Source organism: Schistocerca americana, chromosome 5 (genome assembly GCF_021461395.2).
Source record: "Schistocerca americana isolate TAMUIC-IGC-003095 chromosome 5, iqSchAmer2.1, whole genome shotgun sequence".
Lineage (NCBI taxonomy): Eukaryota > Metazoa > Arthropoda > Insecta > Orthoptera > Acrididae > Schistocerca > Schistocerca americana.
Window position 1 is genome coordinate 47853818 of NC_060123.1, and position 9637 is coordinate 47863454.

Below are 9637 nucleotides of genomic sequence, written 5' to 3' on the forward strand. Positions count from 1 at the left end.
AATTTCAGTGAGATGAGAAAAAAATGGTAACTCTGTTTAACAGAATATCCAGTGATGAGCATCCACCCCATGGTCTCTGTCCAACAGAAAACACTTTCTATGGCAAGTATAATAGATGTGAAGCAAATCAACAAAAACATGCACAAGCGCAACCAATGGCAGGACCATTATGATAGAAAAAAAGCCAGTATATGCAGGTCTTTCAGATTCTAAACTCCTGGAAGGATGTTCACATGGTAAAAAAACACAGATCTGAAATGAAAGCTTCATTAGTTGCATTTGGGAACTCTTGCCAAGAATTGTTTTTTTTAACTTGTTACATTTTTAGGCTGATGTGATGGACGCCATAATATGTTTAATGACAGAGTAGGAAGTAGAGTAAAAACCATAATCAGTCTATGCAACTACATGAAAAGTGTGCAACTATGTGTGGACATAAAATATGTCAATGAAGCTAAGAAAGTTGCTGAAAGCATGACAAAAGAGGCCAGAGTAACAAAGAAAATAAAGATATCTAAAGACGATGGAAAGACATTCAGAAGCAACAAGATTATGGAGATGTCATGTTTTGGTATGCTATGTGACTTCTTATCATCGATAAGAAAATGACATTGAAAGTCTTAGTTTCAATTTCACGCAGTCACCTTTTTGCATGCTTAGATGTCATCCGTTATTAAAGCTTCGAAAACAATATTTTGCATGAATGATAAAACAATACCTGTCCACACAAATTATTAGAAGAAATAACAGACTTCTAAAAAACATTTTCTTTTAAAATACAAAGTACAACAGATTGGCAGATTTGTGATTTACTATTTCAACAAGTTATTAAATAAAAGCACAATATTTGTTTGACCATTTATTTTGAATAGTGAATTACAGGGAACGTAAATTACAACTACACATAATTCAGTACGTATTCCACAGTATTTAATTTTTTTTCACATAGAGATCACAATATACTAAGTGTATGGTTAAACTTCAAAATACTAAAAAAAAACAGCAGGCTATGACGTATAGGTCCCCGTAAGTTAAATCAAATTTTGTTACATGACTCTGGGCTTTGCTGTAGGTAATAAAACTGGAATTATGACTTCTACAGATACTTTTTTAGTTTATTTTTAATCATTTTTCCCACTGATTTGACGTAGAGCGCCAGGAATTCCCGTCGTGAGCCACTTTATTCAGATGTATGTGATTGCTCAGATTTAAGTTCTTTGTAATCCCCCTCGGAATGTAGCTGAATTTTAAGCCTTCAGATTTTTGCGGTTCGTCGTCTAAGGAAAATATATTTTCGAATGATTAACTACCTTCCTTCATTTCCTAGTGACAACGGTCATAAACGCATTTAAAAATTTAGTTACCGGCCTCGACCATCATCAGATATGTGGCAGTTGCTGAAGTGATTCGTCTTTCCTCCTTATAATCAGCCTTTAAGCAGTTGCTGTTATAGTACGCGTACTGATTAACGTGCTGTTTTATTTTTTTGGCAAACTACTGTGGGACTCTTGGAAACAAGGATCCTAAGCTGTCTCCTTTGTGGGGATTTTAAGGCACCATGAGTCTGTGTTTGAATGTAGGAATAGCACCAGTAATGACTGTCTCAGGCTACCAGCATATTTTACCATCCCATTAATCCGCCAAAGCTAAAGTATTCAGGACACATACGAAGACTGTCTTCTGTAACATCACCGCAAACCAAGCAGGTAGCATCACTTCGTAGAAGTGACTGCAGTCGGTGTGGAATGAGGAGAATGGTTTTTCATAACTATGGTTGACGTTACAGAAATTTCTCAGTAGAGATTTAATTATACCGTTCATAAATATGTGATTCACTTACTTTACACTCGCTTGCGGCTGCGAAGGATCTTCGGTACTTCTGTTCAAACTGTAACGAACATTGCCTATATTTTTGTAGACTGCATTAAAAAAAAGAACGCGGATTACTACACTAGCAACAGCCGCTAGTTCACTGTTTACATTAGCATGTAGGAACTGATATTTAGCTCATTAAAAACATAACTGAAAAACATATCGAAAATTGTGGCTGTAAATTTTTGATGTGTAAGGAAAACTAGAATGCAGGATGAAATCGAAAAGTTATGTATCATTTCCACGGATCATAATATTTAGGCAAACATTGCAACATTCTCTCTAACAGTAGTTCTGATATGACTAGTCAGAAGAGTGCAAAATTAGCTAACTCATAAGTAAAACGATTACGTTTAAAATATGTCATTGAACTGCTTCATTTAAGCCAACAATGTCCATGTTTCGCCCACTGGTGGTTTCCGAAAGTTATTCCTATAAACGAAAGAATTAAGTTTATTAGTGAATTCCGGTATATTTCGTTTTGTTTGTTATTTGTATCCAATTGGTGTGAATGTCTTGCAGAATTATGATGCTAAGAGTCCAATAGCGAGGATCAGTATACAGGAACTGGTCGAACAATGGTTCTGTAAGTGACCTCTTTGGGATGTGAATTACACTTCCTTTGAATTCTCCCAGCATATCTAAGTAAGGAATTTCTCCTCCCCTACGCTTGATTTATGTTGTTGTTCTACCTTAAATCATTCCCAACACAAAGAGAGTAGATTGTTCTTGGAGTAGATCTTCAATGCTACGAAAGCGTAATTATAGACCTATTTATCTACATACATGCATTAAATTACATTTGTTTATATGGTCAGCTGTCAAGTTTCACAGTAATGCTCACCAGCAAGTACCGCTGCACTGAGTACAAAGTTTCTTCACACGACAACTCCCTGCTTTTGTATATCATTAACAGCAGGGGTCTTCTCATGCTACCTCATTGAGCACCAGACGTTACCTTCGCTTTTTCCGTGTCATTATATGAGGAAGTATTCAGTTCGGACGCATAACTGATCATAGTTCCATGTTCACATATTTTGAGTACGAGGCGACGCTACGAAGCTATGTAAAAGGCGTTCTGGAATTAAGAAAACCACAGCTTCAGTGGAGCAAGCATGATTTCACTCCATCGCTGCTTGCAAAAGCCTTGTCCATCTGCACATACCATTTTTTTTTATCTACAATAAAGTAATCAAATGCGACCGCCTCACAAGATCCACAATTCTATGAGGAATGCACGTCAATATCTAAAAGTTATGACAGACTGACTCATCAACGCCTAGTCCAAAACGCTGTAGACAGAAACTTCAGATTGGGAGAGAGTGTTGGTCTCATACCGTAGGTCTCGTTTAAGAAGGAGTTTCCGATATTCCACTCCTCAGGGGATGAAATGGGGGCTGAACTGTTTTTTGAAAATATGTCGCAATTAAGGCAGTTTTGCAATTAGACCTACAAAATTGGTACCTGGTTTCCTATTGAGAAGTAAGGAAATACGTGCTTCAAAATTTTTGGAAATTTTGCATCTATGATGGTGAAATTGTGCGTAAATCTTTTAAATAAATTATTATTGAAATACCACAAAATAGTTCTTATTTGTATCTATGTAAATTAGTATTTCACTTCTCGGTTACAAAGAAAAAATACAGGTTCCATTGCTTTTGGTAGTTTCACCACTAAGGCGATGAAAGAGAAAATATATCGTTATTAAGGAAATTCTGAAGTTAGAACCAGAAAAATAGGTATTTGGCTTTTAGGTCAAAAATGTATGCTTCATCATTTTTGGAAATTTAACCTCTCTGGGGTGAAATAGCAGATAAAACGCTTTTTTAATAAATCATTATAAAAACGATCACACTTTTTAAATCCACGCAAATCTGTATTTCAACCTCTGTGTTATAAATAAAAAAATACATGTCAATTTTTTAGAAGCACATCTCCTAATGAGGCGAAATATTGTAACGATTTAAGAAAGTATTTAATTAAGAAAGCAATTCTTAAGTTAAATCTATGAATATCTGAATTTTCCCTCTCGGTTAGCGACAAAAAATTATACGTGTCAGCGGTTTTAGAATTTCAACCTCTAAGTGGGTGAAACAGGGCCTGACTGATTTACTGACTCAACATCGCAAAGCCCAAACCGCTAGGGTTAGAAACTTGAAATTCGGATAAAGTGCTGATCTTATACTGTAGGCATCATTTAGCAATAGAATGTTCGAAATTCTATCCCTAAAGGGTAACGTAGGGGATGAAAGGTTTTCCGAAAATATATCGCTCTTAAGGCAATTTTAAAGCTGAAACTACAAAAACTTATATTTGTTGTCTTGGCCACAGATAAAAAAAAATACTTGCTTCATTATGGTTGGAAATTCAACGCTAAGGAGATAAAACAGGGTTAAAAGTTTATTTTGAAAGTAAACCATTCTTAAAATAATACTAAAGCATTTTTAAAGCTACATTGGCAGTTTATTTTGAAAATAAACCATTATTAAAATAATACTAAAGCATTTTTAAAGCTACATTGGCGTATTCAATTACAAATAAAGAATAGTTGTATAGGGTGGGTGAAATTGGCGATGAAAATTTTTATTAAAATACTTCATTAAGAATGTATTTTTAAAGTGAAATCTAAGAATATTTGTATTTGACTTCTCGGTTAGAAATTTAAAAAAAATGTTTTCGGTGGTTTTGGAAATTTCTAAGGGGGGTACAAAATGAATGAAAGCTTTTATGGATATATTTCATTACTAAAGGTATTTTTAAAATAAATCTTTGATGTCTCGATTTGAAATTTAAAAAATATCTGTATCAGTGTTTTTGAAAATTGAGTGTCTGTTGTTGTATTTTTGTTCTGGTCTTATATCCAGAGACTAAGTTCATGAAGCTCTCCATGCTACCATGCATCTCGGAGTCACTACTGCAACCTACATCTATCTTAATCTGCTTAGTGTATTCATCTCTTGGTTTCCCTTTACGAGTTTTACTCTCTACGCTTCCCTCCAATAATAAATTGGTAATCCCTTGACGTCTCAGAACATGTCCTATCAAACGATCCATTCATTTAGTCTGGTTGGGTCACAAAGTCATTTTCTCCCCAGTTCTATTTAGTACCTCCTCATTAATTATGTGATCTACCCATGTAATCTTCAGAATTCTTCTGCAGCACCACATCTCGAAAGCTTCTATTCTCTTCCAGTATAAACTATTTAACGTTCATGTTTCACTTCCGTAGGTGGCTACACTCCATACAAATACTTTTAGAAAGGACGTCCTGACACTTAAATCTATACTCGATGTAAAGAAAATTCCCTTCTTTAGAAACGCATCCTTGCCATTGCAAGCCTACAGTTTATATCCTCTCTACTTCGACCATCATCAGTTATATTGCTCCCCAAATAGCAAAACTCGTATACTACTTTAAGTGTCTCATTTCCTAATCTAATTCCCTCAGAATGATTTGACTGATGTCGACTACATTCCATTATTCTCGTTTTGCTATTGTTGATCTCATATCCTCCTTTCAAGTCGCTGTCCGTTCTGCTTAACTGCTCTTCCAGGTCCTTTGCTGAACACAATGTTTGTATTTCTCCTCCATGGATTTTAATTCCTATTCCAAATTTTTTTTCTGCTTGCTCAACATACAGATTTAATAACATCGGAAATGAGGCTGCAAATCTGTCTTACTCCTTTCTCCCTTTCATGCCCATCGCCTCTTATAACTGCAGTCTGGTTTCTGTACAAACTGTAAATAGCCACTTGCTCCCTTTATTTTACCCCAACCATCTTCAGAATTTGAAAGAGTGTTTTCCGGTCAACATTGACAAACAATTTCTCGAAGTCTGCAAATGCTAGAAACGTAGGTTTATCTTCCTTTATCTATCTTGTAAGGTAAGTCGTAGGGTCAGTATTACCTCGCGTGTCCCAACATTTCAAAGGAATCCAAAGTGGTCTTCCTCGATGTAAGTTTCTACCAGTTCTTCCATTTGTGTGTAAAGAATTCGTGTTATTATTTTTCAGCCATGACTTTTACACTGACAGTGCGATAATTTTCACGTCTGTCAACACCTGCTTTCTTTGGGATTAGAATTATTATATTCTTCTTGAAGTATAAGGGTATTTAGCCTGTACATCTTGCTCACCAGATGGTAGAGTTTTGTCATAACTTGCTCTCCCAAGGCCATCAGTAGTTCTAAGGAAATGTTGTCTACTCCCGTGGCCATGTTTCGACTCAGGTCTTTCAGTGCTCTGTCAAACTCTTCTTCCTCGATTTTGGTCTTTCGCTGCTCTGTTAAGTTCTTCATGCAGTATCACATCTCCCGTCTCCTCTTCATATACGTCCTCTTCTATTTCCATACCATTGTCCTCAAGTACATCGCCCTTGTATAGAACTTCTATATACTCCTTCCACCTCTCTGCTTTCCCTTCTTTGCTTAGGACTGTTTTCCATCTGAGCTCTTGATACTCATACAGGTTGTCCTCTTTTCTGCAAAGGTCGCTTTAATTTTCCTGTAGGCTCTATCTGTCTTACCTCTAGTAATATATGCCTCTACATCATTACATTTGTCCTCTACTCATCCTTGCTTAGCCATTTTGCACTTCATGTCATTCTCATTTTTGAGACGTTTGTATTCCTTTTCGCCTGCTTCATTTACTGCACTTTTATGTTTTCTCCTTTCATCAATTAAATTCAATATCTCTTCTGTTACCCAAGGATTTCTACTAGCCTCGTCTTTTAACCTGATTGATCTTCTGCTGCCTTCACTATTTCATCCCTCAAAGCTACTCACCCTTCTGCTACTGTATTTTTCCCCTGTATTTGTCAATCGTTGCCTAATGCTCTATCTGAAACTCTCTACAACCTCAGGTTCTATCAGTTTATCCAGGTCCCATCTCCTTAAATTCCTAATTTTTTGCAGTTTCTTCAGTTTTAATCTACAGTTCATGACCAATATATTGTGGTCAGAGTCCGGATCTGCCCTTGGAAATGTCTGACAACTTAAAACTTGGTTCCTAAATCTCTTTCTTACCATTATATAGTCTATCTGAAATCTCCCAGTGCCTCTAGTTCTCTTCCACTTCCATAATTCCTAAACCAAGTGTTAGCTATAATTAAGTTACGCTACGCGCCAAATTCTACCAGGCGGCTTTCTCTTTCATTCCTTACCCCCAGTCCCTAGTCAGCTACTACTTTTGCTTCTCATCCTTTCCCTGCTATCGAATTCCAGGCCCTCACTACTAATAAATTTTCGTCTCATAAATTGTATCGCATGATACATTTCTTCAAACTCATCATCATCTGCGGATCTAGTTGGCAAATAAACTTGTACTCGCGTGGCAGCCGTGGCCTTCGTGTCTATCTTGGCTACAATAATGTGTTCACTATGCTGTTCATAGTAGCTTATCCGTGTTCCTATTTTTTATTCCTTATTAAACTTGCTCCTACATTATCCCGTATTTGATTTTGTAGTTATAGCCTTGAACAGAAGTCTTGTTCCTCCTGCAATCGAACTTCACTAATTCCCACTATATGTAACTTGCACCTATTCATTTCCCTTTCTAAATTTTCTAACTTACCTTTCCGATTAAGGGATCTGACATTCGACGCTCCGATCCGTAGAACGCCAGTTTTCTTTCCCCTTATAGTGACATCCTGCTGAGTAGTCCCTGCCCAGAGATCCGAATGGGGGACTATTTTACCGCCTGAATATTTTGTCGAGAAGGAGGCCACCATCATTTAAGCATGTAGTAAAGCTGCATGCCCTGGGGAAAAATTACGGCTGTAGTTTCCTCTTGCTTGCAGACGTTCGAAGTACCAGCAAAGCAAGGCCATTATGGCTAGTGTCACAAGGACAGATCAGTCAATCATCCAGACTGTTGCCCCCGCAGCTACTGAAAAGGCTGCTGCCCTTTCCAGGATCCATACGTTTGTCTGCCCTCTCAACAGATACCCCTCCGTTGTGGTTGAACCCACGGTACGGCGATCTGTATCGCTGAGGCACGCAAGCCTCCCCACCAACGCCAAGGCCCATGGTTCATGGGGCGATTCAATATCTAAAGGAATGAAATAGGTCATAAAAATTCTCATGTAACTATTTCCCTATATTAAAACGTATTTACAGGTAAATCCATGAAAACTGGTATTGGCTTCTACAAAAATATGAGGGACGAAACTTATAATGAAAATATCACCACGCAGAGTGAGAAGGCAAGATTTGTCAGAAGTATCTGCAGAAAAGACCGTGTTCTAACGTCTCAATTAGCGTGAAATGTTTGAAAGTTGTTGCAATTTCTAAACAACGTAGTAATTAAATTAAAAGAATTCAAAGAAGTATCTGTGCAGACCATACAGTTTATGTAAGCAAAGCATACTTCATGACTACTTTATCGAATTGTTCTCTGGAATACGGATATATTTTAAATTTTGAGACATCTTTTCGAGAGTCACTAAGTGCTGATAAAAAGTAAATAGTTCATTAAGAAAGAATATTAACTTCATATTTTCGATAGAAAAAAAAATTATCATGACTCGCTGTTCCTTCATATTTAGTCAATTGTGAAAACTATGTTTTGATAGCTTGAGTGTAATACGTGTTTAAGTGAAGTGTATATTGTATATGGCAACGGCCTTGCTGCAGTGGATACACCGGTTCCCGTCCGATCACCAAAGTTAAGCGCTGTCGGGCTTGGCCGGCACTTGGATGGGTTACCATCCGGGCCGCCATGCGCTGTTGTCATTTTTCGGGGTGCACTCAGCCTCGCGATGCCAATTGAGGAGCTTCTCGACCGAATAGTAGCGGCTCCGGTCAAAGAAAACCATCATAACGACCGGGAGAGCGGTGTGCTGACCACACGCCCCTCCTATCCGCATCCTAAACTGAGGATGACACGGCGGTCGGATGGTCCCGGTGCGCCACATGTGGCCTGCTGACGGAGTGCATATTGTATATCCATTCAAATTTAGTAAGAACCAGTATCACCAGGGAACTAGCGTGAGCTAGTTCTTTAGAACATCAAACTGATTTATACGGCTTTGCTCGCCAAACACCCGGTAGGATTAACTATTATTCATCGTTTGCAACTGACGTTTTATTATTGCTTTTAGCCAAAAGTGTTTCCCCTAAGTGTATGAGAAATCTTCACCAGCCCACAAAGCCAAGAATAAAACATAGCTTTGCTTCTTCAACAACAAGTGTTTTATCATCAGACATGTAGTGTTTTATGACAGCATTTTTATGTTATTTTGAAATTTACATATTTTATAAGTGTGAGATTGTGATGTAGCATTTAATTTCATATTTCTTCTGCTGTATGTGTACCCACTGGTTCTTGTTCAAGCACTTCTGGTCACATACGTCTTCCATAAACGTTCGCTCAAGTGCATGACGAAACCTTGCCATTCGCTTTTGGTAACCTTGCTGCTACAGATTGTAAGAGTACAGATAACGAATCAGTGCCAACGCACTAAATCTTACCCTTACTCGCTTTGCTGACTCGGCGCGCGGTGAGTTTGCAGAACAGGTCGCAGGCTAGCACGGGGTGTGAAACCTAGGTGTGAAGCATCACAGTTGTCGATTAACTTACTTTTCAATATTAATGCAATGACGGAAACATGTCACGATAGCAAGACATAAACGAAAGTTTGTAGGGGTATTTCTTCATGTGGAAGAGGATTTCTATTCAAATTTCGCGCCAGTCGCATAAGAGTGGCACTAGTACCACCCTGTGACGATGAAAATCAGCTTTAACTGCAGTCTGTGATGATCGTGAA

At 37.8% G+C, this 9637-nt stretch overlaps 1 pseudogene; it reads left to right on the forward strand.

Moving 5' to 3' along the window:
* The first annotated feature begins 8485 nt into the window (after positions 1-8485).
* Positions 8486-8603, forward strand: LOC124617332 (annotated as a pseudogene).
* The last annotated feature ends 1034 nt before the right edge of the window (positions 8604-9637 follow it).